At 48.0% G+C, this 23,580-nt stretch overlaps 1 protein-coding gene across 2 annotated transcripts in view; it reads right to left on the reverse strand.

Annotated features, from left to right (window-relative positions):
• The window catches only part of SLC25A22 (solute carrier family 25 member 22), an 89,770-nt gene extending 66,499 nt beyond the window's left edge, over nt 1-23,271 (reverse strand). The window contains exons 1-2 of one of the 2 annotated variants that reach the window (XM_073347155.2): nt 23,121-23,271; nt 22,339-22,380 (exon numbers count right to left, since the gene is read on the reverse strand). The gene's annotated coding sequence lies outside the window, so the exon portion shown is untranslated. The remainder of the gene's footprint in view (nt 1-22,338; nt 22,381-23,120) is intronic. The other variant, XM_073347154.2, reaches the window with a different exon arrangement.
• Nucleotides 23,272-23,580: the final 309 nt, after the last annotated feature.

Below are 23,580 nucleotides of genomic sequence, written 5' to 3' on the forward strand. Positions count from 1 at the left end.
GGCCTCAGAGTCCTGCATCGAGCAGCCAGCTGCCCATCACCTGTCTGAGTCTCAGGGATTCGATGCCATACAACAGCAAGGGGGCTGATGCAGACACAGAGGGCAACAGACCTTGATCAATGATCCCGATCCCTTATACCAGGGGTGGGCAATAATTTTTGCGGGGGGGGGGGGGAGCACTCCATGAATTTTGGTAAGTTATCATGGGCGGCACATTTCTACTATATTAATGGAGGGGGTCTGGGAGGGAGTTTGGGTGAAGGAGGGGGTTCTGACCTGGGGCAGTGGGGGTGGGGTGCGGTGTGGGAGGTGCAGGTTCTGGCCCGGAGGCGCTTACCACAGGTGGCTCCCAGCCGGCAATGCAGCAGGGCGCTCAGGCAGGCTGCCTGCATGCCGTGGCCCCACGCCGCTCCCGGAAGCGGCCGGCTGCTGGCACTGTGGCACGTCTCTGTGCGCCCCTTGGGGGGAGGGGGACAGCGGGTCTCCGTGCGCTGCCCATGCCCGCAAGCACCGCCCCTACTGTTCCTATGGGCCGGTTTCCGGCCCATGGGAGCTGTGAGGACGGTGCTGGGGGCGGAGCCGCCTCCCCCTCATGGTGCCAGCAGCCGGCCGCTTCCAGGAGCAGCATGGGGCCATGGCATGCAGGCAGCCTGCCTGAGCGCCCCGCTGTGCCGCGGGACTTTTAGCAGCCTGGAGATTGTGAGGGGGCAGCCAAAGAGCCTGGCAGGCAGGACAGAAATGTTAGACAGGCTGGATCCAGCCTGTATTTTGCCCACCCCTGCCTTATACTGAACCCTACTGTTTAATGGGGATCTCTAACCTCAGTTCACATTCCACATGGGAATGGTATATGTAGGAGTGGGGTGGAAAAAGGGGATTAGCCTCCTAGATTTGAAAAACAAATCAGGATTTCCTGAGCACAGGCCTGGCTCCCCCTCTCCCCTGGCAGGAAAAGCAGGCAATCCCATCAGCCTTTCTTCTCTCTAACACAGAGGTAACCAGATCCCTGAATTCTACCATCACTAGAGAGAAAAGCATTTCTGTCAGCTCTGCTCACACCATGGCTATATTCATCGAGTGCTGTCACCTCCCCCTGGTGTGTGTAATGGTGAGGAGGGAGGAAGAGCAGAGGAGGTTGGTCACATTTCTTCACACCTCCAAGGAAATGCATACACAGAGCACTTCCTAAAGCATGCCCTCATATGGTCCCTAGGGGCCTGGGAGACTGAATGGAGTGAGAGAGCCCCTCCACACACACACTTTGTTCCTCTGCCACAAGCATCTGGTTGTGCACAGAACTGATGCTTCACAGGCCTGAAAAACGGTTGCACCAGCTCTTGAGAAGGAAGAGAGCAGAGGAATCAAAGCATTTTAAACAAAAAAAAAGAAAAAAAAAAAAAGTGCTGACATTCACCCTCCCATAAAATACCACAGAATCATAGGACTGGAAGGGACCTCGAGAGCTCATCTAGTCCAGTCCCCTGCACTCATGGTGGGACTAAGTATTATCTAGAGACCTTGACAGTTCCAAGGCTGTGAATGGGCACTCGTATGACGCAATACACTCATGAACACAGGCAGTTCCAGTATGGACTCCACATGACCGTCCCTGGAAAGCTAGAAAGGGGACGCGTGACCATGCGCTTACAGGGCAACAACCTTTATGTTTATGGCCTGCCTTGCAAAATCCTAACATTGCCGTGTGAGGCCACAGCTGCATCCCGTGATCCACACCCCTGAGCAACGTAGTCAAGCCAACGACCTCCGGTGTAGACAGCGCTAGGCGGACAGAAGAATTCCTCTCTCCCATCGGGAGAGCCTCCCCCATCGCTCTAGCGAGCATCTACACTGAAGTACCACAGCGCTGCTGCTGTGCCACCATAGCACTTCAAGTGTAGACGAGCCCTTAGTTTTAAAGCAGTTCAGATCTGGTAGGGAGACGTCCTCGGACCTTAAATACTTACATGGGGTACTCTTTGTTTAAAAATCACCATTGTTTGCCAAGAAATACAGTGGAGTCACATCTTACGTGGGGGTTAGGTTCTAAAGTCACCACGTAAGGCGAAAATCGCCTACAGTCAAAAAGAGAGAGACACGGAAGAATGAAAGAATAAAAAAGGGAGAAAGACGACTTCAACGTCATTATGCGCAAACCGGAGTGCCTCAGGGTGGCCTGGAACATTGTCTACAATCAGCAACACTTTAAAGTCAAGTCCTTTCTCTTCGAGGTACCGCTTGACCTCCGGAATGAAACACTTGTGGAACTAGTGCAGAAATAATGCTGCCATCACCCGAGCCTTTTTATTGGATTGTCAGAACACAGGCAGGGGATTTTTGTTCTTGTCTTTTAGGGCACGGGGATTTGCAGCCCTGTAGAGCAAGCCTGGCTTTATTAAATGCCCAGCTGCATTGCCACAAAACACAGTCATAGTCACATAGTCTTTAGCTGCTTTAAAGCCAGGGGCTTGTCTTTCTGATTTTGAAGGGTAAGTGCGGTTGGGCATTTTTTTCCCCAGAAGAGCCCAGTCTCCTCAGCATTAAAAACTTGTTCCGGAAGATAGCCCTTTCCTTCTATGATTTTCTTTAATTGTTCGGAGTAGGCTTTTGCTGCCTCTTCATTGGCAGATGCAGCTTCACCAGTAGTCTGCACGTTTTTGAGGTTGAAGCGGTTCCTAAAACCATTAAGCCAACCTTGTCTGGCTTTGAATTCCTTCTCATCAGAACACTGTCCCGCTTCGGCGGGAGGTTTGAACAGCGTGTAGAGGCTAAGAGCCTTTTCTCGCAACGTGTTGCCATCAATAGGCACACGTTTACGGTTCATGTCTTCCAGCCATAAGTTTAATGCCTTTTCAGACTTCACTAAAGTCTTATCATGCACCTGGCTTGTCACTTTAGCAGTTATTGGAGCACTTGATGCCACGGCTTGACGAATTTCTCTCTCGAACCTTAATGGCACGGATGCTAGATTCGTTGCGGCCATGTTTACACGCCACGTTGGAGACCGACATACAGTTTGCATTCTCAATAAGTCCAACGCAGCCAGTTTTTCCTCCGGCATTGGAACAGATCTCTGTTTCTTCGGTAGAGCACCAGATGAAGTAGTTGGCTTGCGTTTAACGGCCATGTTGTATGAAAAATACGTATCTTTAAACACTAGAATCACACTCAGCGCGGCGAGATGCGGTGGGCAGCGATCGATCCAGCGGGGGTCAATTTATCGCGTTTAGTCTAGATGCAATAAATTGACCCCCGAGCGCTCTCCCATCAACTCCTGCACAGTACTCCACCGCCGTGAGTCACTGTTATTTTTCTTTTTTGCCAACCGCGTATAGTTGAATTTGCGTAAGTTAAATGCACGTATGATGCGACTCCATTGTATGAAAGAAAAATAGCCATTGTTTATATAGGGCAGAGGTGGGCAAACTACGGCCCATGGGACCGTCCTCCCTGGCCCCTAAGCTCCGGCCGGGGAAACTAGCCCCTGGCCCCTACCCCACAGCCTGAGCGCACTGCGCCACCAGCCCTCTGGCCCGCCACTCTTGCTGGGCGGCACAGCAGCATGGCTGGCTCCAGCATGGCAAGGGGGAGGGGAGCAGGGAGTCCTGGGATGGCAGTCAGGGGACAGGGGGCAGTTAGGGGACGGGGAACAGGGGCGGTTGGGGGCAGGCATGTGGATAGGGGTCGGGGCAGTCAGGGGACAGGGAGCAGCAGGGGTTGGATAGGGGTGGGAAGGCCTGGGAGCGGGTGGGATGGATGGATCAGGGATTCTGAGGCGGACAGTCAAGGATGGGAAGTGGGAGGGGGAAGATAGGGGGCAGGGGCCAGGCTGTTTGGGGAGGCACAGCCTTCCCTACCTGGCCCTCCATACAGTTTTGCAACCCCGATGTGGCCCTCAGGCCAATTAGTTTGCCCACCCCTGATATACGGCCTACAACAGTTTGCATTCTGCTCCTGCAGAAGGCGCATCAAAAGTCACCTGTCTGTGACCTTGCCATACAACACTTGGAAGCAAATGGCGTCCCCCTAGATCTATAGGGTGTCTTCTCCAGAGAGGGAGGTGTGGGGAAAGAGGCTCTATTAAAATAACTGCCCTTTTGAGTTATATGCGACTAGGTTTATATACTAACCCAACAGCCACCACACTGAAACCCTCTGGGCGAACAAAGTCTTCCCATCACATTTAAACAGTGCAGCCCTTTGAGGTCCAGTGTTCAGAGGGAGCTTGCACACTGTAATTAAAGGCTTGTCTACATGGGTGGTTATACTGGTTTAAGTTAAGCCATTATAGTTATACTGGTATAACTTCCCATGTAGACACTTGCTCTGGCAGAAGAGGGCTTTTTTTTTTTTTCCTGGTTTAGCTTATGTCTCTTTGGAAGCCATTTATGCTAAACTGGAAAAAGCCACTTTTATTCTGGAATAGGAGCGACAACCTGTGGAGTTGTACCGTCGTAATGACAGAGGTGTAACTACACCAGCATAAAGCTCCCCGGGGGGACAATTCCTAAGAGGGAAAACACTACACACATGGGGCGGGCGGAGGAGCAAAAGCAGTGCAATCTCCTACCTCATCTCATGAGGAAGAAAGAAACAGCCTTCCCCAAGACTTCCCTCATTCCTTCCAACAAAGAGAGACAGAAGCGGGACAGGGGAAGGGTGTGTGTCCTTTTCACAACCTGCTCTCCTCCCCTGGAACAGCCTAAGGAAGCAGCCTTAGTTTGCATAATCTGCTTTCCAAAGGGCCTGTTCTAAGGCCCACTGAAGTCAATACAAAATACCCCCGAATGAGCCAGACGGAGGCCTGGTCTATATTAGGAAACTGCATTGGTGTAATAACGTCGCTCAGCGGTGTGAAAAATCCACACTCCTGAGCAATGCAATTAAACCGACCTAACCCCCAGGGCAGAGTGCTAGGAGAATTCTCCCATTGGCCCAGCCTACCACCCCGTGGTGAGGTGGAGAACCTTCGCCGACGACAGAACCCCTCTCAGCAGCATCCTCACTTAAGTACTGGAGCAGCATCACTGCAGCATTTGAAGTGCAGACGAGCCCCGAGGCAGGAAGGCCTTTCAAACCTAGCACCTGCTTTCCTCCTCTAGAAAAGAGAGAGGTTTTCTTCTGGTGGGGGGCGGGGGGGGGAGGGTCTCATTATGAACTAAATATAAAAAGAAACCTGAAGGAAAAGTATTCGATGCAACTAAGGACAAATTTTTTACTAATTTTTTTCATTTTAGAGGAAGTACTTGCAGTAAGCAGCATGAGAACAGCCATATAGAAAGTAGTGCTGTCTGCCACAGGATATAAATAACTCCAGATGAAGATGTAACACTAATTCTGGTATCATGGAGCAGAGCTTGCACTCCATAAAAGGACTGCTAAATCGAAATCCAGAGTCAGAGCCCATTGGGCCTGCATTTCTCACTGCAGGGTGCAGCAGAGAAGGACAGCTGCCTCCAACAGTCCTCCTAGAAAAGCAGCAAACACATGATTAGCCTGCAGAACTCTCTGCCACAAGAGGTCATTGAAGCCAAGAGCTCAGCAGCATTCAGAGAAGAACTGGACATTTATATGGATTACAATGGCATCCGGAGTTACACCAGTAAGGGTTAAGGAAACTCAGCCAAGAGTTTCGAAAGGGTATAAACCCTCAGGCATCAGCCTCTAGCAATTGGATGTTGGGAGGGAACTCACAGAGAGCAGGTTATCTAATAACTGTGAACTGCATCTTTCTCTAAAACAGCTGGCGCTCCCCACTGATGGGGAGGAATACTGGACTAGATAGGACACCGGTTTGATCCAATATGGCAATCTCAATGTTCCTCACCTCTCAGAAGGTTCCACAGCTGCTCTAGCCTTCAACAGAAAAATACAACTGCAGGGGTGGGGATATAGGATGGCACAGGAATCTACTGAGTCTGCCAAGCCCTTTGTTTCATGGGTACAGGAGCGTACCTGCTCTTCTCCAACATCACAAATCACATGGTTCTCTTCCCATCTCCACCATTAGTTGACGCTGCCTAGGAACGCAACAAAATGGCTCCTAGCTAAGTGCATATCAAACAGCGATGCGCTGGTACTTCCTCCCTAAAGAGGTTAGCGGTTACTCAGGGGAAGCCTATGGATACTATCTCTATGCCAACCGTTGGTATTTCCAAGGCAACTACAACGGCACAAATCCGATTATCCCAGAGAATCCAGAGTCAAAGCGATTCATTGAGTTCTCTCTCTCACACACATCAAGTGCTGTGAAATAGCAGTCTCTCTGGTGGTCTTTAAAAGCAGACAAACTGTTTAGCTCTTTCCAGTATACGATAAAAGCTACAGACAAACAAACCGCACAGTCCTGGATACAGGATCTTTTCTTGCTTTAAGCACACTTCCTATATTGAGTGAAAGTAGATATGGGACACATTTTACACATCAATAATCAGATGTGACAATTATTGTCTGTGAAATTACACATGTACTGGCCAATGCCCCCTATCCCCAGGTACATCCAGAGTAATTTGTCTATGACATGATTGCTGATCCTCAATAAATAGGTTCTGTATAATAATACATACATTTACACACACCACTGAGTATCTTCAAGGGTTTTTACAAAATTATCCCCTTGTTCAAAGCTTGCACAAGAACCTGCTCTCTCAATTCCTAGCCCTGTGCTGCAGCCTCTAGACCAGGGTTTCACAACCTTTTTGATACCAGCGACCAGCTTGCTGCCTTCCTAAACTGTATCAGGGAAATCTCAGGAACCGGCACTGGTCCAGTCATTGAGAAACACTGCTCTAGACCACCCGGCCTAGTTTTTAAATAGCATACAATAACCACCCTATTAAATCTGATATTTGCTCTCATAAGACAATTGTGTTAACAACAGAGTAAGGATGGTCTCACAGTTAAGGAAATAGACTGAGCACTCTGCCACAGACTTCCTGACCATGGGCAAATCACTTAGCTCCTGTGCTTCAGTTCCCCATCTGGAAAATGGGCATATCGATACTCCCTTTTTCCCCACAATGTCTATTTACATGGCAAGCTCTTCAGGGATTGTCTCTTACTATGTGCTTGTACAGCACCTGACGCAATGGGGCCCTGATCTCAGCCGGGAGTTCTAGGCACTACTGTCACACAAAGCTGTTAAAACTTTAACAAAATTGTTATGACTTTCCAGCAGATCCAAATGTACAACACCGTTACATGTGGGTTAAACGATCCTTTGGGATCGGCAAATCCACATGTAGGAGGTATCACATCTGTACTGGGCTGATGGATGAACGTATTGTGACACCCAGGAGCATGGGTGCACATATGCCTGTCTGAGAGGGTGTGTGCAAATTTTCAAAGTGTCACCAGGTCTGCCCCAGACTATGGATTACCATGATCTGCCTGGAAAGAGCAGCTCAAGAATGCCTTTGCACCACTGCTGATACTGAGTAAGCATGCCCATCCCTTCAATGCTATACAAGTCCAAGAGGGGGACTATAAACACCCCATGCCACGTCCTTCACATAGCAAAGGGAGCTCCAGCAGTGAGCAGAGCTTGGCTCATGGATACGCTCACATACCAGGCTTTGCAGTCACTGTGCCATCTTTTCTTTCAGAGCCAAATTCAGATCATCTGTTGAAATATTTCTGCAAATCACTTCTTCCTTTGGGAAGAGCTGGAGGCTGGTTGTGGTTATTTATCTACAGCACTCAGTCACTGTAGGATCTGAGCCCTTTCCATTGCATTCTTAATTATATGCAAAGAACAGGAAGGAGAGTGGTCAGTGCATCCCCATCCCCAGGTTTTTGCAAAAAACTTACACTGAAAGACAAAAGCTGCTTGGGTCAAGCAAACTTCCGACGGCAAACTGAGTGATAAGACTGTTCCCATAGATTATCCAGCCAACGAGGGTCAGGTCAATGCACGGTAATTTTGCACGAGCACAAATTGATTTAAAATGCTCCCATAAACAACAGCCAGGTCCAGTGAATGAGACAGGTTAACAAGAAAGCTGGCTGCATATGCACACAGGCTGAGAGCTTTTTCACCAGTCAGCTGAAAAGGAAGCTTATGGGCAACATGTGGGATGGTTACACTGTTGCTGTAGTTGTGTTGGTCCGGACAGGGGAGTTAATATCTTTTATTGGACCAACTTCTGTTGGTGGAAGGGACAAGATCTCGAGCTTCATGGAGCATCTGAGGAAGAGGTCTGTGAACCTTGAAAGCTTGTCCCTTCCACCAACAGAAGCTGGTCCAATAAAAAGTCATTACCTCACATACCTGGTCTCTAAAATGCAGGATGGCAGGTTTGTTTTGGAGGAGCAATATAAAACCGAAAAGGGAAGTGAAATGCCCAAAAAGGGAGATTACCTTAGGTGTGTTGCATTAAAGTGTGCTTACCTGGCCCACATTACTATAGTATCTAAGCACCTCAACATCTTTAATGCATTAGCCTCAGAATATACCTGTAAGGCAGGGCCACACGGTTATCCCCATTTTACAGATGGGGACCTGAGATACTGGAAGACCAAGATCTGCAAAAGGTATTTAGGCATCCACCTCCCACTGACATCAATGGGAGTTAGGCACCTCAAGTGATTTGCCCAAGGTCACACAGGGAGTCTGTGGCAGAGCAAAGAATTGAACCAAGTCCTATCCTCACTCCTGCCCTCAACTGGCCATCCTTCATCCTACTGGACTATCCTTCCTCTTTGTCAGACATTGAGACAAAAATACTTTTCTTAAGCTTTCTCATGGCTGGGGTAGGAAGGATGGTGTTACTGGACAGCGTACTGGACCTCAGGAGACCCGGATTCAATTCCCAATCAAAGACGCCCTGTGCAACTCTGACCAAGTTGTTTCATTTACGCTGTCTCAGCTCCCTATTTGTAAAAATGGGGTGTTGTGAGGAGAAAAATCTATTAATAATTGTGAGGGGCACAAATATTCCAGCAGAGGGCCATATAAACACTTAGATGAATTGCAACATTGATACCAATGCTGGAAACTCTAGTTCAACAAGGTGCTGTCATGTACGCCTGTTCCCACCAATGTATCATTTAGCTCTGCTCTGAGGAAGGTCAGAGGACACTGTTCAAAACCACAGGTGTCCTGTTTGCACTAACACTGATCCCATGCCATATGTTTGGGGCCATATTGCATTAAGTTTATGTAACACTGTGAGCTGGGGATTCTCTGCAGCTCCAGAGGGGAGGGGAACCAGAACTCCTGAGGTAACCAAAAACAGTGGGAGGTGATTATGGCCAATCAGTCAGGCTGTAAATACCTTCAGAGAGGTAGCTCTCTTCGGAGTGGTTCGCATATATTGGTTCAAACTGGGCTGTCAGAGACCAACAGAGAAAGAAAGGGCTTTTAGCATAAAAAGTCGGCCTTTAAACTAACTCAGAGCCTTCTTTCTGATCCAGGAAATGGACAGGCCCTTCTATCCAAGGGCTGTGGGGGCAGCCATTAGAGCAGGGCTGGAAAGACTTTGGCCTGTTGGGGCCCCATAGAACTGATGGGTGGCTCCTGGTAGGTTTAAATCAGTTGGTTGTTTTCTCTGGAATGCCTTTACCTTAAGCATAAAGATGTTTGCATAGAAAGCGCTGTGTGGTAATTGGAACTGCGGACAACACACCATTCATAGCCCTCAGAGAGAAAGCAGGGCACAGTTACTGGCTGTTAGGCAGACTGGCTTGCTTCGGATATCACCGTGCAGCCTTAAAACCTCCACGCAGAAGAGAGTGGGATGAGATCCCTGCTCAGAGACAGGTGATGACTGGAGATCTGACGAGGCACTTCTGGAGTGGAGGGGTAGAGTGGAGTGGAGTGGCGGGGCAAGTCACTTAACCTCTCTGAGCCTTAGTTCCATGCAATGGGGATAACAGACCTCACAGAGGCACTGGGCGGATAAATACATTGCGAGGAGATGAGATGCGACAGTAATGGAGGCCATAGAAGTATCTAAGATGGAAAACGATGGCATTACAGCAGCACAGTTGCGCCTGCTCCTTCTACCCCATTCCTAGTGTACTTCAGTGACCATCCTGTGCAGCGTGCCAGACTTCCTCTGCTTCTGGTTCACTTCCTCTGCTGGAAGAGTGCCGTTTCCCCAATTCGGTACATATAAGTTTCCCAGTGTAGATTGTGTACTTGAAAGGCTCAGAGAACACAGTAGTGAAATACACAAGACTTTTTTCAAATTAGCTGCTACTTTATACACTGGGAAAAAAGACACCATCATATGGGTAAGGGGCTGGATTTTTCTTTGCCCTGGCACAAGGGCACTAACCGTCTTGCCAGTGTCTTTCACAGCACAGTAGTGTTTGAACCCATAGCCAGGAATTTTACCATGATTAGCATATCTCATGAGACACCAAGCCACCCCAGTGCATGTTTCTTAGACAGAGCACATTTCTCCAGGTGGCTCCCCTTTGTCATTAGCTTCGTTCCACTGGCCAGTAGACAAGTGAAAAGAGCTCGATTAACAACAGAGGAGTCTGAAATCCCTTGTCCCACAGAGTAAGTATGCGACAGACAGCAGCGATGTTTTTGCCAGGCCCTGCACATACCACCCGTTCTAGGGGAAGGAGGGCTGCTCAGGCTCCATTCCCCCTTCCAATCATTGCCCGCTCTATAAGAGTGCTCACAAGGGCCAGTGGCTATTGGCATGCTAGTGGGCTGGTGTGCCCCCGCTGCGCAGTAAACAACTCCTGTTGTTAATGCCCTGAGCCAGATTGAAACCAGACACCTCAAAGTGAAAGGCTTCTTGGGGGCCTGATCACATACATCTTTGCACTGACATCAGTGAGCCTCTGAGCAGGTTCTGTCTCCCCCTCCCAGCAGCCTTGGTAAACAAAACACCACACCAAGGCCCCAGTTACACTGATACAGTAGCCATGTGTGACTGCGCTGTTGAGACATGGTCTTTATTGAACCATGTTGTAGATACTGTTTGGCCTAAAGACCAATCACCAAAACTTAGAACTATGCTTTAAATAAAAAAATTTAAAAAAAAAAGGGGGGGGGGGGGGTTTGGCTCCAAAACAATTTCTAGCATGGCTTTGCCCAGTTCACATAAGTTGGACCAAACCATGGGTCCTACCATGCCACCAGATATTGGCACAACTATACAGCCCCATGTTACGGCCTGGCTCACCGGGAGCCCCTTTTTGAACCCAAAGAGGAAGGATGAACCTGTGGGTACGGCACTGGACTAGTGCACAGGAGCTTTGAGTTCAATTCCCAGCTCTCTAGAACATATTTCCTATGCGACCTTGGGCAAGTCACTTAATATGTTGGTGCGTCACTTTCCCTCCCCCATCTGCAAAATGAGAGATGTACACTCTCCCTCCTCTCCGTGCTGGGGGAGGAAGAGCTCACTGAACAGTTCACTTTCCCTTCATCACAATGGTAGAAGGGATCAGCTGTTTAAACAGATTGAATTACTCTCAAGATCCTATATTCTCCATCTGCCAAGATCAGGTTTTCCACCCCCCTTTCCATGCTACTTTATAGCCAAAGCAGGACTTGTCTGGGAGCTGGAACTAGAAGTAACAGTTTCATGTTCATGGTGCCTCAGAGACAGTTAATAAATCTTTCTGGAAGGGGAACAACAAAAACGCAGCTAAAGTGGCCTCGCCCAACTGGAAGAGCAGAGACCGTATTGTCACTGCATGCAGTGAGTGCAGGCATCTTGTATGAAACATCAGAGGGAGAAGAACGTGGCAGCAGCAAGAGGTGGCCTCTTTATCCCAGGGTGGGGATACAGAGAGAGCGAGCGAGTCCAGGGCTTGAAAAATCCACCTGCTACCAGGTACAAGTAGGAAACTTCCTCAGGTGATCCTACATTAGCAACTGCTGCAAGATTAAAGTCTATGAGCTTTAAGGTCAGAAGCGACCATTATGATTGTCTAGTCTGACCTCCTGCACAACGCAGGCCACAGAATCTCATGCACCCACTCCTGCAATAAACCTCTTACCTCTGTCTGAGCTATTGAAGTCCTCAAATCATGGTTTAAAGACTTCAAGGTGCAGAGAATCCTCCAGCAAGTGACCCGTGCCCCACGCTGCAGAGGAAGGCGAAAAACCCCCAGGGCCTCTGCCAATCTGCCCTGGAGGAAAATTCCTTCCCGACCCCAAATTTGGCGATCAGCTAAACCCTGAGCATGTGAGCAAGACTCACCAGCCAGACACCCAGGAAAGAATTCTCTGTAGTAACTCAGATCCCACCCCATCTAACATCCCATCACAGGCCACTGGGCCTATTTACCACAAAGGGTCAAAGATCAATTAATTGCCAAAATCATGTTATTCCATCATATGATCTCCTCCATAAACTTATCGAGCTTAATCTTGAAGCCAGATAGGTCTTTTGTCCCCACTGCCTCCCTTGGAAGGCTGTTCCAGAACTTCACTCCTCTGATGGTTAGAAACCTTCATCTAATTTCAAGTCTAAACTTCCTGATGGCCAGTTTATATCCATTTGTTCTTGTGTCTACATTGGTACTGATCTTAAATAATTCCTCTCCCTCCATGGTATTTATCCCTGTGATAGATTTATAGAGAGCAATCATATCTCCCCTCAGCCTTCTTTTGGTGAGGCTAAACAAGCCAAGCTCCTCGTGTCTCCTTTCATAAGACAGGTTTTCCATTCCTTGGATCATCGTAGTAGCCCTTCTCTGTACCTGTTCCAGTTTGAATTCATCCTTCTTAAACATGGGAGACCAGAACTGCACACAGTATTCCAGATGAGGTCTCACCAGTGCCTTGTATAACGGTACTAACACCTCCTTATCTCTCCTAGAAATACCTCACCTGACTGCATTAGCTTTTTTCACGGCCATATCACATTGGCGGCTCATAGTAATCCTGTGGTCAACCAATACTCCGAGGTCCTTCTCCTTCTCTGTTACTTCCAGGTGATGTGTCCCCAGTTTATAACTAAAAGTTCTTGTTATTAATCCCTAAATGCATGACCTTGCACTTCTCGCTATTAAATTTCATCCTATTACTATTACTCCAGTTTACAAGGTCATCCAGATCTTCCTGTATGATATCCCAGTCCTTCTCTGAATTGGCAATACCTCCCAGCTTTGTGTCATCCGCAAACTTTATTAGCACACTCCCACTTTTTGTGCTGAGGTCAGTAATAAAAAGATTCAATAAAATTGGTCCCAAAACCGACCCCTGAGGAACTCCACTCGTAACCTCCCTCCAGCCTGACAGTTCACCTTTCAGTATGACCCGCTGTAGTCTCCCCTTTAACCAGATTCTTATCCACCTTTCAATTTTCATATTGATCCCCATCTTTTCCAATTTAGTTAATAATTCCCCATGTGGAACCGTATCAAATGCCGTACTGAAATCCAGGTAAATTAGATCCACTGCGTTTCTTTTGTCTAAAAAATCAGTTACCTTCTCAAAGGAGATCAGGTTGGTTTGGCATGATCGACCTTTTGTAAAACTATGTTGCATTTTGTCCCATTTACCACTGACCTCAATGTCCTTTACTTTCTCCGTCAAAATTTTTTCAAAGACCTTGCATACTACAGATGTCAAACTAACAGGCCTGTAGTTACCAGATCACTTTTCCCCCCCCCTTTCTTAAAAATAGGAACTATGTTAGCAATTCTCCAGTTATACGGTATAACCCCTGAATTTACAGATTCATTAAAAATTCTTGCTAATGGACTTGCAATTTCATGTGCCAGTTCCTTTAATATTCTTGGATGAAGATTATCTGGGCCCCACAATTTGGTCCCAGTTTCGCTTCTACCTCAGATGTGGTACTATCTACCTCCATATCCTCATTCCCATTTGTCATGCTGCCATTATCCCTAAGATTCTCATTAGCCTCATTAAAGACTGAGGCAAAGTATTTGTTTAGATATTGGGCTATGCCTAGATTATCCTTAACCTCCACTCCATCCAAAGTGTTTAGTGTTTAAACGGCCATTTTCTTCTCCCTTATGCAGTGCGGGGGGCAGCTGCTCTCCTCCAACAGCAGCCAGATAACATGGAGCAAGGGCTTAAATTAACTGGGCTCCTCCTTTTCAGGCAGGGAACAGTCTTGCTGTTAAGCCAGTGGAACCGGGATTTTGGAAATCTGAGTTCGATTCCTGGCTCAGACACAAACTTCCTTTATGACCTTGGGCAAGTTTCTGCGCGCCTGGGTTCCCCGTCTGTAAAACGGGGGGGATAATCCTTTATTTCTCCCACCCTCTGTCTATATTATCTATTTAGACTGTACACTCTTTGGAGCAGAGAAATTGTCTCTTACTAAGTATATGTACAGTCCCTTGCACAATGAGGCTCAGGTCTTGGCTGAGGCCCCCCGGTGCTACTGCAATGCAAAGAGTAATAATGCCCAGAGCACATCGAAACACAGTCCAGCACTCTAGCCTCTGCCCAGCAAAGCACAGACTCTGATGGGACGTAAGCACGTGCTTTAGTGTTTTATTGAATTTGGATCACTAACAAGAATCTCAACAGCTGGAGGGGAAGAGGGATGGGCTTCCCAGCAGGGCATTTCCCCTGAACCTGTTTGATACCAACCCCTCTTTTCTTTCCTATAGGCTTCTGGCTAGAAAGCACATAGTAAATCGTTCACGCCTAGGAAGGGGGAGAGTCAGGCCAGGAAACCATGATACCCCGCAGGCGAACAGACAGCACTGGCAGAATGTTGGCACAGGAAGGCCTGAAAGCGTGTGGTCATCCAGCTGCATTATAGGGACTACAGCACCGAGCAGTGGAAAACAAGGGCAGGAGCTAATTACAATATAAAAGGGTTTTAATGAAACAAACATCAAATCGCATTGCTGCCCCCGCAAAGAGACCGCATTGGACTGCTCTAATCTGAGACCTCAATAGCCCCGGTTAAAAAAAAAAAAAAAAATCATTCAAATCTCCTCTGACACGAAGTCAAAGAATAAACATGCACTCCAGCGTGCACATCCCTTCTCAAGCAATAATCCCAGCAGAAGCAGCTGTCGTATGAAAAAGTAAGTAAGTATTTCAAGAGTTGATATTTGCAGATGTGTAAAGGGAAGTTGCCCAAAGGAAACCAAGCCACTGACAGTGAGAGCTTTAAAAAAAAAAAAATCAGAATCAGTGTTGTTTGATTTTGAGTGATCTTGCAAAGTTAAAGCCGCAGCACACAGCTACCTGGCAAAGCCAAGCAATTCAGTTTTATCTCTGTCTTTAAATAACCTGAACAAAGGTCTGCCTCCATGCTGGTGAGCGATGAGAGACCCGGGCAGAGCAAAGCTACATATTCGCAGTTAGGTTTTCTGGGTTTGTGCAAAGCAGTGTTATTTATGAAGTGCTACCATGTTATTTTTATTAGCATGCAGTGCAGGTATAAGATCCCAGCCTAGTTGAGGACTGGGAGTAGTGGGTGAGGCCCACCTAAACAATGGAAGGCCCACCCCGTTGGATGACAGAGGTGCCATACAGAACCCAGCCTTGCAGACTGCAGTCCTCTGGTTTACCCACAGACCAATTACAAGCAGCAACACTGCAAGGGAATGCACCCTGCCTGCCAAAAATGCCTCAGCTCTGACCTGGTATCCCTCCTGCACAAGAGAAAGGAGATCTGTCTCCTGGCCCATTCAGTCCCTCACCTCTGTTGAGGTGGCCTATAAGAGAGCCAGCTAAGGCCATGATGCTTTGAACAAGGTGAAGTGGAGTAAGACTAGCAAACTCATTTAACATCTGACACCCACAGCAACTCTTGATCACGAATGACCTGGCCTAAATTTGAACTCATGACACAGAGATGGAAGTCTGCAGCTTGTTACCAGACCCCTGAGGCATCAACTCCACCATGCATACATATTTTTTCAGACTGTAGCAGGAATAGCTACGGGCTTCCATTCACGATAACTAGGAACTGTGCATGCAAGTCCTAACCACCCGCCATGAAACATTCAGCCCACCCTGCTGTCATGGCAGCGACTGAGAACCTGAACTCTGAGCATCTCAGCAATAAACTGGGACAGACTGCGACCGGACAGAGTGAGGCACTCCACGCAACCTAGGGGGCAGGGGAAAAGAACACCCACAACACACAAAGGACGTTCACATCAGCTGAAGATTGGCCTCGCACTGAAGGAGAGGCCAGGGAATGAGCTTTCAGAGCTACAGGCACCACTGAAACAAGAGGAGCTTGAATTATTCCATTACTTAATGTCCCCAGGAAACCAGTAGGGCTCACTAATTATTGATGGCCTCTTTAAAGCCTTGCAGAGAGTCATGTGGAATCAGATAAGCTTGCGCTCTCACACACCCTGCCTCATTCTTCCTCCAGTTAAATACTTTGTTCGTTATTATAGTCTTACTTTCTGATACCCATGGAAATTCACAGCTAGGTTGGATGCTGACAGCAGTGGTGGATCTCACTCCAATTCCCTTCCTTGAGGCTTATGACTTCTGTAGGGTACAGCCATACAACAAGACCTGATCACAAGAAAATTCCACCCTGCAGAAGGCAGAGTTTGGGAGGAGACAAGTTTAGGCCTGGTCTACACTGGGTATTTACCCAGACTACAACCAGCAGTGTAGCTACACCAGTTCGGACAGGCAAAGATGCTATTTGCACCAATTGGTCTTACCCCAGAAAGGCCAGAGAGAGTCCTTGAAAGTTATTTACATTTAAAACAAAAAACAAAAAAACCACACACCCCACAGTAAGCCATACGGACACACAACGTGCTACATATTAAGCACACAACACGAAGTAACAGGGGAAAATATGCTGCCATACATAGGCTGAATTTTGCAGCTCATTTAGCTTTCCAGGTAAATACCTTGGTACCATCCATTTCAAGATTTGTATAAGGTCAACATCACCTTGGTATCGGAGCATCTGCACCACACCTGAGAAAACACATGCTGTGCGTATGTGAGCAGCTAAGTTAGCCTGACAGTTAATTGCCCCATTCTCTGAAGCACACCTAAGAAAAGTGGCCTGCTGCAGCTTAGTATAATACATGGGTCCTGCTATTTATCAATATTAATGCAGTTATAAGAGAACTGAAAAGTGTTACATGCATACACAGCATCTTATATATATATAGTTATAGACGGAAAAGCATCGGACATATAATATGCTATTCCTCAATAATTAAAGTCTGCCATTATGGATACATACAAGGAGGTAGAATTAAGCTTCCATAGGCAATTGTAACGTTAGGCACCCAAAACTGGAAGTGCCTGATCATGAAATTAATATTCTTTGCATACTGTTTGGATTTCTATTCGTATTTTAATATAGATTAATGGTTCTCACACTATGGCTCAGTTCCTCAGTGGTGCAAACAGGAGTTGCTCCACTGACTTCCCAGAATCATGCCTATTTACACCAGCTGAGATCTTCTTCCCAGACTATGGAACACCAGTGGTGGGCAGAGCCATTTCCAGGGGGAAGTTTTTAAGAAAGTCAAATGGGAGCGGGGCTAGGTCCTTGAGAGGCTGTGTCTGTCTCTGATGAAATGGTCCAGAGAAAGAGAAATAATGGAGATGATTCTGAACAGACTGTTATGTTCTACCGTAACATGTATACCACAGATTAAGTGCGCTCACTAGAGAGTTTGGCCAGCCCTGAGCATTCCAAACCACAGCTTGTTACATATTATCTCCACAGCCTGTGACAACCTCACAAAATAATTTGAATTTCTCTCTTCACAAACCTAGGCCTCTGACTTTACACGCAATGCTAATGACCTTTTATGCCATTCTGGCAGCACACATGAGGGACCTTAGAGTGGGTGCTAACAGCCCACTGAAAATACACCCTGTGCAGAGGGCCTCCCTGGCCATTGAGGAGTTAGTGGAAGGGTTCTGCACTAGCCCTGTTCGTAGACACCCCTCGCCCCGACACAGGCAGGAGATGAGAAATATGCTGGAGGTGTGGCCTGGACACATTGTGCTCTGGATAATCTGTTTCTCAGACTAGAGTGTATGCAGGAGTAGCCCTGTGGCTGCTCCAATTTACACCAGCGGTCAGGCAGGTCCCCGCATGGCCCCAAAATTCAGCGTCAACTGAAAAGGAGGCCATAGGTCTAGTTATATTTAACCCTATTACTACACCTTGGCAGGTCTTGCATCTTATAAATCATAGTCCCTGCTGCAGATACCGAGCTGAAGGAATTTCTGCAGGAACCACTGTATTCCCTTCCCATGGAGCCAGTATAAGAGTGGAAAGCAAGGGAATGCACTAACAGTTTGTGATAGAAAGGGGGGGTGAGGAACAATCATGGTTAACATTCTTTCCCTCTGCCATGCCTGAGGCGCTCTAAAGAGAGATGAATGGAGTGATGCCCAGACAATAGCAGTTGGGTAATGTGGTTTGGGGAGCTGTCTGAAGCAGACAGGGTGGAGAGGTGCTGAAGTGGAGCCTCTTGAGTCTGGTCGTTCCCAAGGTGATCCAGTGAGTGATGCCCACTTGAGCCAGAGGGCCCAGAAAAGGAAGCACTGTTTAGCTAAAGTGAGAGCCAGCCTGGCAGGGTTCCTCAGAAATCCTCACCACCAGGTTGCTCAGGTGAGCACAGTGGATATGGCCAGATCTTCCCTTTGCCAAGACAGTTGGAGCCACCTCCCCCTCTCATCACAGCTGCCTCACCAAAGTGTGCCACTTTTCCACAGCTGCCATCCACTTGGTAATTACCCCAGAAGAGAGAGAGATTGTGTGTCTTCAGCTAGCCCTAGGGAATGAAGTCTGGGTTGGGCTCTCAGCACAGTGAAGATTCATCCGAGTCTGCAAGATGGCCACCATCTGGGACAACACAGGTATTGAATCGGGAAGTTCCAAAGACTCAGGCCTTGGGCTTCACAGCTTGAGCTGAAGAGCCAGATTCTCAGGCTTGCACAGTGTCATGTCCTGTGGCTGGGCAAGGATGAGGGGGGGAATACATAACATCCCTGTGTAACACCTGGATGCACCCTCCCAAGGGTGCGTGATCGATTGGTCACTCCCTCTCTGTGGGACCTCTCCAGTTCCTTGGGGTTATTTGGTTGCAGTGAAGAGATGATCACTTGATACTCCTGAGATTTTAATAATTATCTATTTTAAATTCTTTGTGCAGCCAGAACACACACTCCAGCAAAAATTACTCTCCTGCTGGTAATAGCTCACCTTACCTGATCACTCTCGTTACAGTGTGTATGGTAACACCCATTGTTTCATGTTCTCTGTGTAAATAAAATCTCCCCACTGTATTTTCCACTACATGCATCCACTGAAGTGAGCTGTAGCTCACAAAAGCTTATGCTCAAATAAATGTCTTAGTTTCTCAGGTGCCACAAGTCCTCCTTTTCTTTTTTTGGATACAGACTAACACGGCTGCTACTCTGAAACACTCCAGCAAGACTACTCCATGTAGTATAAGCACTGTGCCCCATCCTAAGCACTACCCCCGGGAGTAAGTGTTAACACCCTGCATCACTTATTTTTAGGTGTCAACTCTCATCTTGCACTCCACTCCAGCTCTGCACAATGTTTCCCCTCTCTGCTTTCTCTTCTGCTGCCCCACCTCCAGAAGCCTCCCCCTCTGCTTGGCCTCCCTCTGAAGTATTTCACAATACTCAGCATGACAGATGTTATGCAAGAGTTATTGTACATGCATGTGAAATATGAGGCTTGTACCCTAGTGCACTAGAGATCAGTGAAGTTCTCCTTAGAAAGAAAAGGAGTACTTGTGGCACCTTAGAGACGAACGAATTTACGAAAGCTTATGCTCAAATAAATTGGTTAGTCTCTAAGGTGCCACAAGTACTCCTTTTCTTTTTGCGAATACAGACTAACATGGCTGCTACTCTGAAACCTTTCGTTCTCCTTAGAGATGGGCCTGAACCAAAGCCCCAGACCCAAACAGCTCCCAAACTTTGAGGACGTATAAAATCCAAACATTTACCTCAAGCCCCTCTCTAGCTATGACAATGCCAAGGTATCATTGCATAGATAGAAATCTAGAACACGGGATCAGACAAAACACAAGACCTGGGACCTATTTCCATGCTCACAAGCTTCCAGGCCTTTGTGCTGACTAGGAAATCATGCAAATGTTACCCATTGCCAATACCCAGATGAATGGGAAGGGCAGTAAGGGAAGCGAATGGACCTGACACATTATCAGTCATTTATATTGATTGGTTAACTGAACACTGTACATGTCCCTCATGCGATGGTGACAGGAAATCTGACTAGGTCTCTAATGTCTTCATAGGATATTAACAAGGTTGCTAGATCTAAAAATTGACCACTGATTTTACTGGAAAATGCTCCCATACTGTAGTTCTTCTAAAGTCTGGATTTGATCCATATTTTACCTCCCCCTGCAAATAATGCAACCCTTGTGATTCTCCACATAAGCGGCCTTACTCCAAGTCTCACTGTAAAACAAACTGGCCCACACATATGGTGATAAGAGATACTATGACTTACTGGGTTGGATTTTAATACAAATAAAATAATGCACAGCTGAAATCCTGAAGGTAAGAACCTCAGTGCGGGGCACCTGTCAAGGAAGGTAAATCCCGATTAAAGACTTGTACTTACTTTCTGGGGCATAGGTTAGAATAACTCTTTTTGTTAGGAGTCTGCTATGGCCTTGCTTTCAAGGCTACCCAGCTGAGCTAGCTCAGTAAGCAGTAAGCCGAGAGAAAGCACCTAATGTCAGAATCCTCTCATATAAGATTCTGAGGTATCCATTATTTACCGCTTTATTTTGATGACCCATTGAATGCCCACTTGCAGACAGCTTTAAATAAAGCGATCCACAGAGAGCAACATTGATCAGAATCATTGCAGCTGCAGCCTGAAATAGCAGCAACCGCCATGCTGCTGTGTGTATTACAGTCGCGGCTAGATTGATGCAGTAGTGGCTCAGAGACTGATGCAACTTTGTGCAAGGAGCTGCACAAACACACGCACTGTAGTAGGAGACAGCCCCTCCCCCAAATATCTTACAAGCTAAATGGGCAAGGCAGAGAATGGACAGGAGGAGAAACAGAGAGTGAACCAACTCTCCCAAGGACACACAGCAGGTCAGTAGCAGAGAACAGAACCCAAGTATCCTGAGTCCCAGACCAGGGTTTCTATCCACTGGGGAATTTAAACAAATAAAAAAAGATAAACCAAGTAAATGCACCCTGCACTCTACCCTGAGGTCTGCTAGACTCCAGCAGACTGTCAGGGCGTATGAATTAAAAAGGTTAGAAACCTTGATTGAGAAAGGCTGGGTGCTTTGGAAAGTTCAGTTTATATAACTACACACACACAGCCACAGTCTTAATGTAGTAGAAGTCAGCACTTTGCAGGAGTTGGAGTACAGCAACGGACGCAAGCACACCTGGATTCTTTTCCTAGCTGCGTCATTGACTTCCAATACAACCTTGAGCAAGTTACACAGGAAAGCAGAAACACAGATGGGCTATCTGTAAACAGGGTATAATAAAACTGACCTATCTCAAAGGGGTGTTGGTCAGGCTTAATTAACTTAAGCTTGTGAAGTGCTTTGAGATCCTCAGATGAAGAGCTCTAGAGAAATGCAAAACATCTTTACAGCTACAGGGCTCACCAGAGAAAAATGTGGACACACGTCCTGAGTCTCTGCTCACTTACACTGGAGTACAGGAGGAGTAACTCCATTAAAGTCAATCGGGTGACATCAGCGTGAAGGAGAGTAGAATCAGGCCCACAGTTCATCAACTAATTTTGTTACAGTTGGTTTCAGTTCACGGCTGAAGTCATACTAAGGGTGTCCAGGGACCTGTGTGTCATCCACAAGGCCTGCTTTTTGCTCTACATTCCCCAGAGACTGTATGCAAACTGGCAGGAGTGAACATGGTGGCAGTCCATAGAGTCAGGCTGGCGTGAGACCTCGGTTTGAAAGCGGAGGGACAGATTCCCAGTTTATGGGGCTGTAAGAGTGAAGCAGCATGAGAAAGTACCATACTTGAGAGCAAGGGCAGCAGAGAATCATACACTGATGCTGGGACAATTAAAGGGGCTGCAAGGAGTCTTAGGAGCCTATCCGGGCTGGCTCAGGTCAAGGTTTCTCACAGAGAAGAAGAAAGCCTGCTGAGACAGATGGGCAGGAAGCATCGCACAGGCACAGCTTTACAAGAACATCCACCTTCTGCACTTAATGCATTTTTCCATCAGTCCAGAGAGAGAGACTTAAAAACATTAATTAAGCTTCATCACCACACAGCTGAGATAGATCAGACCACAAATTAATCATTCCCAGCTCACTGAGGGGGGACCTGAGGCCCAGGGCAGTGGAGGGGACTCACCCAAGGTCACAAAGCAAGTCAGTGTCACATCCAGGAGCAGAAACCCAGAGTCTTACCTCACAGTCCCTGCCATAACCACTGGGTCCCTTCCAGACACCCTGTAAGGGAGTGCAAAACTTCAAAACTACATCTCTAAACAGGAACAAAGCAACAAATCAGGTCTTGGAATATGCAACGCTCAACTCACTGGTTTCCTCTTATCTGTTGCGGGTGGGGGGAGGGGAAGTAGCTTTGGGAAAGAAACAGCAATATGAATTTGCCCAACTTTCCAGGACGGCATGGCTGAGCCACACGGACCGAAGGGTGTCCTAGGGACGCCGCCTCCTCACTGGAAACGCTGCTGCCCTGGAGCAGACAGGTAGAGCTGCAGTGCAAGGTAAAGCAAGAAACGTTTACAAAAAAGGGGGCATGATGCAACAAATTGGGGGGGGGGGAATACAAAAAGGGAGGGTACCTCGAGTGCATCTAGAACGATTATGCCCCCACCTCGTAGTAGTAGGGGAGTGCATTGCAGCCAATTGCATGTCAGCCCACGGTTTCTCTCTGCATTACAGAGGGAGAAAGGACACACACACACAGCGGCAGCCTCATCCCTGCCCGGCTGCAGGCCAATGCACAGCGCCGGGGCACTCGCCAACCCTAGTGCATTTGCCCAGCGCGGGGCGCGGCGATCCCCGCCTCCCAGGAGGAGGCAGACGCCGGGTCCCAGGGCGGGCGAAGGGGCGGCTGGAAAGGGGACGGGCAAGAGCCTCCCCCACCCCGACCCCGACCCCGACCCCAAGCGGCATCCCTGGGGAGGCGGCAGCGCCGCGGGGGAGAGGCGCCCAGGGGCACTTACCGGGCTCCCCGCGAGCCGCTGCTCCGCCTCTGCCTGGGATGGGGAAGCAGCCGCAGCCTCCCTCTCGCTGGCTTTCCCTTTAACTGGCGCAAAGCAGGAGGGCTGCACGATGCCTTTCCCAGCCCCACACGGCAGCTCGCCTCTGCCGCCTTTGGCCGCTTTGCAGAGCTACAACCTCCCTCTGTTCCAGGCCCCCGCAGGAGGCTTCACGTGCCATCGTCCACGTCAGTAGAAAGTCTCCATGACTAACACAGACCCCCCGCCGCCCCCATGGGTGCATTGCTGCTTCACGAGCACGGGACTGCTAACGCCACCCGCAGGCGCAGGGATGTGGTTACAGCCCCCTCGCTCCCAGGCCCAGGGTTCTTGCTCAGCAGGAGCTGCCTTTCGGGGAAAAGGGGAAAACCAACCTCCTTTCCTGCCATCCCTTTGACAGAAGTGTTCATTGCAAAAGGCAGGG

This window comes from Lepidochelys kempii, chromosome 6 (genome assembly GCF_965140285.1).
Source record: "Lepidochelys kempii isolate rLepKem1 chromosome 6, rLepKem1.hap1, whole genome shotgun sequence".
NCBI lineage: Eukaryota > Metazoa > Chordata > Testudines > Cheloniidae > Lepidochelys > Lepidochelys kempii.